This window comes from Stegastes partitus, unplaced genomic scaffold (assembly GCF_000690725.1).
Source record: "Stegastes partitus isolate 25-593 unplaced genomic scaffold, Stegastes_partitus-1.0.2 Scaffold143, whole genome shotgun sequence".
NCBI classification, from domain to species: domain Eukaryota; kingdom Metazoa; phylum Chordata; class Actinopteri; family Pomacentridae; genus Stegastes; species Stegastes partitus.
Window position 1 is genome coordinate 596,728 of NW_007577874.1, and position 9,707 is coordinate 606,434.

The 9,707-nt window shown below is 45.0% G+C and overlaps 1 long non-coding RNA gene across 1 annotated transcript; it reads left to right on the forward strand.

Annotated features, from left to right (window-relative positions):
• Positions 1-3,609: 3,609 nt before the first annotated feature.
• LOC103355328 (uncharacterized) lies at positions 3,610-9,629 on the forward strand. Its single transcript, XR_520083.1, has 3 exons — positions 3,610-3,749; positions 8,090-8,160; positions 9,290-9,629. It is a non-coding gene; the product is annotated as an uncharacterized LOC103355328 (long non-coding RNA).
• The last annotated feature ends 78 nt before the right edge of the window (positions 9,630-9,707 follow it).

The window sequence follows — 9,707 nt, forward strand, 5'->3', positions numbered from 1 at the left end:
CAGACTGCAGCCTGCAGACTCTGAGGTCAGTTCACTGTCTGTCTGTTACTGTTGGAGATCTGATGTGTTTAATGACAACTGAAGCTCATTTATGTTCAAACAGAACTTCATCCATGAAGCTGTCAATCTGCTCTGGTTCATGTTTTCTGCTTTTTGTCCTGAATTCAGTTTGTTGTGACAAAAGCTGAGTGTTTGTATCAGAAACTGTAGAAAATGTTCAGTGTTAGTTAAAGTCAATGAACGTTTGTAATTTGTGCTGAAGAGTCACATCTGGATCCAGAAGATCCTCTGAACTCAGATCAGTTTGAAGNAAAATCATTCTCACATTCAAATACAGACAAAGGAAGCGTTTTGATAGTGTTCTATGACTCCTGGTTTGACTTAGCCAAGAGTGAGTCCCGTCACATAGTTCACTTATACAATAACAGAGGTCATTTTTAAGCAGCCGATTCTTATTTTTATGGCTAAGGTCAAACAAAAGCTTTCAAAATGGTTCTATTTCATTAAAGTTTATGGTGTGCAACCATTTTGCAGCATTTTCTGTCTGTTGTTGTGCCATTGTTACCGAATTGGTACGATATAATAAAAAAAAAATGTACGTGGGTACCTTGTGGTGGGCAAAGTATTTGTTTTTATTTAAGCAATTAAATATAATTGGTTCTATTTCATTAAAGTGTATGGTGTGTAACCATTTTGTGGCATTTTCTGTCTGTTGCTGTGCCATAATTACAGAATCAACGCGTTATAATGAAAAAAACTGAAGCGGGTAACCTGTGGTGGGAGACAAGTTTGCAGTCCTCCTGTAAAATAATTTAGTGAGTGCCCGAAGATTTTATTGTAGATAATGTTAGTATGAAGTCCCACCTTTTAGACGGTATGCTCAGTTTTTTGAAGTGTGCTCGGGCATTGGAGATATTTTGGCCTAAACTTTGGGTATTTTAACAGTTTTCACTGTTGGGTGAGAGAGGCGGTCTTGGCTGACATGATTTGTGTGATGAAACTGGTCGTAGGAGAACAAAACATTGACAATAGATTGTCCTTGGGTAGGATAACATTCACTGAAAATATGAAAAGATTTGGTTGAATTCTCACAGCAGTAGAGCTTTCTACTTCTGACCATTTTTAAGGCGATTTTTGGTCATTTTTGCAAAAAAAACAAGGAGGGGTGGTGAAATCCCCCCAGTTTGACCAAATTTCCTTAAACTTAGACTGAAGTTGTTTTGGGTGGACCCCTTTAAACTGGCAAAGTTTCATTGAAATCGGTGAGATGGCTTGTGCCACCCCCGCCTGCTCCCATCGTGGATGCACTCTTAAAGTTGACCTTCAAAAGTTTCCTTCTGCAAACCACCATGAAGACACTGAACACACCTCTGATTAAGGCTTAAGATAATATTTGCTTCATTAAATTTCCCTGGTACCCAAAGCTCATCTTAGTGGTTGTTTTTTTAAGACAACATTGAACACTGAACTGTACCAAGTCATGGATCAGGTTTTATGGATGTTTTTACACCTCAGCTGTGCCAGATTGAGATTCTTCCTTAAAGTCCTTTTCAATGAACAGTAATTTCCAAATTCACCACCAAGACAAACAACTTCAACAGTTTATTGTGTCTAGATTCATCTGTACTGACTGNGCCGCTTCGCATTCGGCTGCAAACCGCTCCAGTGAGTGCTGGAGGTCACGGTCTGATGGAGCCAACAGTACCACGTCGTCTGCAAAAAGCAGAGATCCTGAGGTCCCCAAACCAGACACCCTCCTCTCCCTGACTGCACCTTGAGATCCTGTCCATGAAAACCACAAACAGGATCGGTGACAAGGGGCAGCCTTGGCAGAGTCCAACACCCACTGGAAACGTGTCCGACTTATTGCCAAGTATGCGGACACAGCTCGCACTTTGGTTGTACAGGGACTGTATGGCTCGTAGCAGCGAGCCCGGTACCCCATACTCCCTCAGTACCCCCCACAGAGTTCCTCGGGGGCCTCTGCCAGACATTCCCAGTTCACCCGCACTACGCGTTTGCGTTTACCAGGTCTGTCCGGCAGCCTCCACCGCCATCGGATCCAACTCGCCACCAGGTGGTGATCAGTTGACAGCTCTGCTCCTCTCTTTACCCGAGTGTCCAGAACATACGGCCGCAGATCTGATGATACGACAACAAAGTCAATCATCGACCTTTGGCCTAAGGTACTCTGGTACCAAGTACACTTATGAGCAACCTTATGTTCGAACACGGTGTTTGTTATGGTCAATCCGTGACTAGCACAGAAGTCCAAAAACAAAACACCGCTCGGGTTCAGATCGGGCAGGCCGTTCCTCCCAATCACGCCCCTCCAGGTTTCACCGTCATTGCCCATGTGAGCATTGAAGTCCCCCAGGAGAACGATGGAGTCACCAGGCGGCACCCCTTCCAGGACACCACCCAGTGACTCCAAGAAGGCTGAATACTCTGAACTGCTGTTCGGTGCATAAGCACAAACAACAGTCAGAGTTTTCCCCTCTGCAACACGCAGTCGCAGAGAGGCGACCCTCTCGCTCTCCGGGGAGAACTCCAACAGGGCAGCGCTTACCCGGGGGCTTGTGAGTATCCCCACACCAGCCCGGCACCTCTCACCGTGAGCAACTCCGGAAAAGGAGAGTGTCCAACCCCTCTCCAGGAGTATGGTTCCGGAGCCTTTGCTGTGTGTGGAGGGGAGCCCGACTATATCTAGCCGGTAGCGCTCCACCTCCCGCACCAGCTCAGGCTCCTTCCCAGCCAGTGAGGTGACATTCCACATCCCCAGAGCTAGTCTACGCCACCAGGGGGCAGTGCGCCAGGATGCCTGCCTACCACCCAGTGGGCATAGCACCCGACCCCGATCCTCTTCCCCGAGGCTGGTGGGTCCTCGGGAAAGTGGCCCCGTGTAGCTTCTTCGGGCTGTGCCCGACCGAGCCCCACGGGGCCCCAAGGCTCGGCCACCAGACACTCTCCGGCGAGCTCCCCCCCGGGGCTGGCTCCAGGGGGGTGCCCCGGTTTCCCTATTCCGGGCGAGGTGGCGGCAGTCCTTTTTTTGGTCTTCATTAGGGTCTTCTGAATCGCTCTTTGTCTGGTCCCTCCCCCAGAACCAATTTGCCTTGGGAGACCCTACCAGGGGCTAATGCCCCAGACAACATAGCTCCCAAGATCACAGGGACACTCAAACCCCTCCACCGCGGTAAGGTGGCGATTCATCAGGGGGTAAGCCGCAACCACTAACTTTAAAAAAAATCATATTAATAATAATGTCCATATACAGGCCGAACATGCCTGTAAGCCGCAGGTGTCCACATTGTGACATGAGATATTTACAAAGAAAAATGATATACAGAAAGATTTTTGAAACTTTTAATTAAAAACGTACTGGAAAAAGACACAAATATGTACTGTAAATGTTTTTTTCCGAACAGTGCCTGTAACACGGCTGGTTAAGAAAATAAAATATACAGTAGCCTACCAGCAAAGTCATTGATCGCTATCTTCATTTTCCTCCTGCGCACTAAAACCACTAAGGTCGTCTTCTTCAGAGTTGCAGTTGAACAGCCTCAGAATTACTTTGGTTGTGTCCGAAATCATCCACTCACTCTCTGCTCTGGAAACGTTTTCCTAATGACAGCAGTTCAAACAGTTTATGGGGAGGGTGTGAGGAGTCCCTGACAGTGTTCAGTGTCCTGCTCCTGCAGTGGCTCTGGAAAGGTTCAGAGCTAGCTGCTTGTCCGTCCACCAGGAACGATGTCCCTCCAGCTGTATGTCCGTCTGGGATGTTGTCATGGAGCCATGTTTCTGTTAAAGCAAACACACAGCAGTCCCTCCACTATCTGCGTGTTTCTCTCAGCAAACGTAGCTCGCCCAGCTTGTTGTGGAGGGAGCGGACATTGGAGAGTAGGAGGACGGTGCTGCTGGTCTGGAGGGGTTAGCCTTTAGTCTAGCATGGATCCTGGCTGTCTTCCTCCTCGTTTGTTTACGTTCGTACCGCTTCCTTCTCTCTTGGGTAACTGCCGGCATAGACTCCGATCGGACTCCATGTTGGTGTAGTATGTCCAAATCACATTCGGCCGCTGCAATTTTAGCGACGTTCATTGCCCTGATGTTAAGCAAAGTCTCTCGGCTGTAAATTTTTCAGAATGAACGTCTGGGACAAGACACTCAAAATTTTCGCTCTCGCTGTCTCCTGAAGGAGCCGCTGCGTTGATGCGTGCCACCATCTCATCTAAGCCATCTAAGAAAGGGGTAAACGAGAAATTGCTTACATTTTTATGACAAGTTTTCGCGCTCTCGTTCATCTGGTTTGCATTTCCTTTCGCGCAATGCATGATGGCCCATGTGGCTTGGTTAGTGACCATTGGCTGTACAATACTTTTCATGGTGCATTGTAGGATATTTTGAGTGCACTATATAGGGTGTAACATTTGTAACCTAACATTCAGACAGCACTACAAAATGCCGAACACTCTTTATAGTGCACTATGTAGGGTATAGGGGGGGATTTCCGACACAGACCTGCACTCCAGCCCTTATTCTCCCCACCTCCGGTCACACCTGATTGGACCACCGCCACTCCTCCAAAACCCCAGCAATTGCCGCACCTGGCTATAAAATCAATCAGCAATCTTTCAGTCGGGGCTGGTTGGGATTTTGTGTGAACAGTCCACCCTGGTTCCTCTAGGTCCGTGTCTTTTGCGTTTGTTGTAATGTAACTTCTGTTGGCAGCTGCCAACTTGTTGTGGGAGTTTGAGAGAGTGTTGATGAAGACTATGACTCCCGTTACCGACTTCGTGAAAAAGTTACTTGGGTCTTGTGGTTTTTGTACTGTGTGTTTTGAGGCACTACTTTGTTTTAGTTTCTTTTGTTATGTGTGGGTGTTACTATGAGATTTAAGTTTGGCTAAGGAGTTTAGGTTTGTTTTCTGTTAGCTACCTTTTGACACTCTGTTAGCCTTCCTTTGGTTCTTTTGACTTTTAACAACATCCACCAGCTTCCTTTGTATTGTCAGTTCTGTTATGTTCATTTACGTTACTGAGCAATAAATTGCTTTACCTCAATCAACACCAACTAGTTTTTGTTACATCCAGCTGACCCTAGAGGCTCGATCAGTTTGAGCAGCATTTGACAGCAAACTGTAGATGTTGATTGATGGAGGTAAAGCTGACAGCAGCAGATCCACAGCAGAGACATCATCATCTTTCAGCTGGAACTAACATCCTGAGTCACAGTAGAAACAGGACACAACATGTTCTTCTCAGCAGGAAACATAAAGTCTCTCATCATAACATGTTCTGTCTTTTATGTGTCATGACAGACTTTCTGACTGTGGACTCTCAGAGAATCACTGTGAAGTCGTGGCCTCAGCTCTGAAGTCCAACCCCTCCCATCTGACACAACTGGACCTGAGCTGGAACAACCTGCAGGATTCAGGAGTGAAGCGTCTTTGTGATGGACTGAAGAGTCCAAACTGTAAACTGGAGATTCTCAGGTCAGTTCACTGGCTGTTGGTGGAATTTATTCAGTTCAGATTCTTACCTGAAGTTTTAGACTTTGGTTGATCAATTTTGAGGATTTTCCTGAAAATAGTCTGAAGATGTTTGAATTCCTTGAAGCGTGTGTGAATAAACGCCCTGATCAGCTGACTGCAGTGTTCCCAGATGGAGGACCGAATCCACAGTCCTGCTGTGTGTGTGAATGTGAAGCTGATGTAAAGTGATGTGAGGCTTCAGCAGTCTGAGTTCCTCACATCCAGTCAGGATGTTGGTGTTTCCACAGTGTTTGTTCTGAGCTGCAGTGGATCCTCAGGAACTCAAAGAGGGACTTTAGTTGTCAACAGTCTGTAACTCAGTGGTGGCTGGTTAGTACAGGACGCTGACCCCTTCTCCCCCACTACCAATGACCACATAAAAAGTAGTTCTCAAACGTAAAGTTAATAATAAAATTAATAATAACATTTATGTTGTTTTGCTATATTAACAATATTTGTATTATTAACAGATTTAATATTAATCTTTACTGCGTGTTTACTAGTTTTACACTTCCTGGATGCGGGGCGCCGGCCACATTAGTGACTGTGTGCGAAATCAAGTGCGCTATATAGCGTACACGCCATTTTGTAGGGGTGTCCGAATATTAAGTTACAAATGTTACACCCTATATAGTGCACTCAAAATATCCCACAATGCACCATGAAAAGTAGTGTACAGCCATAGACTGTATAATCTATCTTTTATACAATCTATATGTACAGCCGATGGTCACTAACCCAGTAATATGGACCGTCATGCATTGCGCGATAGGAAATGGAAATGAGACGAACGAGAGCGCAAAAAATTCCCGTTTGTTCTGTTAAATTTTATTTTACCCAGACAGTGAACGGCACTAAAATCGCGGCGCTCGGTTTTGATTTGGACATACAACAGCACTTTATTTAAACTGCTTGAAGTTACTGGATCCTGAAGAAACGCTCTCTCATCTGGTATGTACAGCAAAATGACAATAAACTTGATTTAATTTGATTTCTTAGCTACGCAATAAACCGTGAATTTGATGTGTTTGTATTACACTGTTGCGGCACAAATCGCGGCTAGCGAGCGACGTAATTAAAAGCTCGAGTAGTGTCCGAAATGTTACTTAGCTGAGTTGCTCCCTATCACTATATAGGGAGTAGGGAATGAGTGGGTGATTTCGGACACAGCCAATGTGTATGTAGCTCGAAAAACTTTTCATGATCATGTGACCTCGGCCCGGGCTCTGATTGGCAGCTGCAGACTTTCTCACGTTTCTCACCTTTACTGTAAGTCAATTAGTTTTGTCTTTATTTGCTTTTGTCTTCTGTGGTTGGACATCAAAACTGTCCTTTGACGTTCTTACGACTGCGCTTTCTGACACCGTCACACGGCCTTTCTCCTCCTCTGCTACCAGATCACAGCTACTGTCGTGACAGCTTAATGCATTGGCCATGCTGTCAGTGGAGAAAAGACTGCTCATAGAGGAGACCGCATCTAGAATACATGTAACTGGTCTTAAGCTCGGACAAATCTGACGTGAGAACGCCCTAGTTTATTATTTTTAAAGTCATTTTTGGCCACACAACTGTCAGAGTACACTCCGCAGCCACCAAACAGCAGCTACCACAGTCTGCTATGTGGGGCGTTCAGAGAGCATCAGTAAATCGTCAATCGATAAGAAAATGTTCAGCAAGTCTTGCCTTTGACCAGGTGGGAGGTGCAACAAAATGAGAAAGTGGGTCGTGCTGGTGCTACCAGTGTAAAAGCTAGTCTGGAGCCCTGAATAATGTTTTTTTCATTATTTATGTTGTGTGTTTTGAGTTTGTATAGATCCTGCAATTTTGGATGAAAGTTTGATAAATGATTTTGAAATTTAATTCTGGTAAGTCTTGACAATGTTAAATTAGATTATGATTAGAATAACTTCCAAAGGTAGACAATTTGCATTCCTGTAAATCGTTGTGTCTGATGTTACTCATATTCTAATTTCTGATTTTCAGTAAAAGGTCATTTGCAGACTGCGCCCCACCACCAAACATTTTCACCAGCCGCCACTGCTGTAACTTGGGTAGACGCTCACTTGATGTGTGTCAGTCAGAAGCTGAAGCTGGATGTTAGTGTGAGCTGAGCTCATCCAGTGATTCCTTCCAGTGGAGTTGTGTGAGGAAGAGAGCAGTAGACAGTCTGTGTGGACAGCAGGAAGCAGAATCCCTCTGTAACGTACACATGGCATGAGGCTGCTGTCTGATGACACACTGGAACATTTTAATGACACAAAGCTAGCTAGCTGATAAACAACAGAAGAAGGTGATGGAATAAATGAAAGAATAAAGAGAGTGTAGTCCAACATGTGAGATGTGATGTTGGTCCTGTGATGAGAGAGTGGACTGAGGTCATGTTGAGCTGCACATTCAGAACCTGAACACATCTGATGGATCATCACTGATTTTATCTACATCTTTTATTCTTTATTCAGATTGAGGGGCTGCAGGTTGTCAGAGATCAGCTGTGAATCTCTGGTCTCAGCTCTGAAGTCCAACCCCTCCCATCTGAAACTTCTGGACCTGACTAACAACAAGCTGCAGGATTCAGGAGTGAAGCATCTGTGTGGTTTTCTGGAGAATCCAGACTGCATCCTGCAGACTCTGAGGTCAGACATCATGTTTTCTTTGTGTGCTGAGATGAATGTGATGTACAGTTGTGGTGGCATTAAACTGCAGCCATCAGGCTGATCTTCTACTGATCCACACTGAGGATCTTCATGCTGACGTGTTGCAGTGTCCACAGCAAACCTTTTAGCTGCTGAGAGTATGAGGTTGGGTCCTCAGGTTCACAGATTTGTGACGCGCTAGGAGGCTATGATGACAGATACGCTGAGATCCAAAGATGCTTTTGGTGCATTTATTATGAGAAACAGCACAGAGCTATCACAGCGCAGCAAAGATGGATGAATGGAAAAATGAAAACCAGCAGATTAAATAGATAAAAAGGTGATGAATGAATGAGTGGGTAGCGATCAACAAACATTACGGCTACTACCCAACCCTGAGTGCACACCTTTACACACACAGACACACACTTCCGCACGTGTACACGCCTACTCCCATGTGAACCACTGCCTCTGCAACACACACACACTCAAGCACACTGTGCTCCTCATCTTCAACCTGTATGTGTCCTACACTGACATCTGTTTTCTTCTTCACTGCTTTTGTCCTTTGACTGGCAGAGAAATGTTGAGCTGCACATTTCAAAGCTCAATATAACAAATGTTTCTGTGACTCTGAGCAGAAAGTGAAATAAATGTCAGAGTGTTGTTCCTTGTGTTTGTTGCTCAGCATGAGTCTGTATGGATGGAGCCACTGGTGGAGCTGCAGAGGTTCAGAGCTGAAGTGGCTCCGTCTTTATAGAAGCAGCAGCATGTTGTCATTCATATTAATGACAGCTCTTCTTCTCTGCTTCTGTTGGACTGTTTGAAGCTGCATCCTGTTGGCTTCAACTTGTACAGTCCGACGCTTCTTCAGCTCTGAACACATGATGAAACTCTGAATGATTTCAAGCAGGAAATTTGTCTCCTCAACTCACATCTTTTATTCTTTATTTAGATTGATGAGCTGCAATTTGTCAGCGATCTGCTGCGATTCTCTGGTCTCTGCTCTGAAGTCCAACCCCTCCCATCTGAAACATCTGGAGCTGAATGACAACAACCTGCAGGATTCAGGAGTGAAGCATCTGTGTGGTTTTCTGGAGAGACCAGACTGCAGCCTGCAGACTCTGAGGTCAGTTCACTGACTGTCTGTTACTGTTGGAGATCTGATGTGTTTAATGACAACTGAAGCTCATTTATGTTCAAACAGAACTTCATCCATGAAGCTGTAAATCTGCTCTGGTTCATGTTTTCTGCTTTTTGTCCTGAATTCAGTTTGTTGTGACAAAAGCTGAGTGTTTGTATCAGAAACTGTAGAAAATGTTCAGTGTTAATTGTTAAAGTCAATGAATGTTTGTAGTTTGTGCTGAAGAGTCACATCTGGATCCAGAAGATCCTCTGAACTCAGATCAGTTTGAAGAGAAATATTTCTTTGCTTTGTGTTCAGTTCAGTGTGATTTCACTGATACTGATCCTGATGTGAGCCAATGGTGATGGGGTGCTGGTGGTGCCGTAGTAAAGATTTGCTGAAGATTTGCTTGAAATGGGGT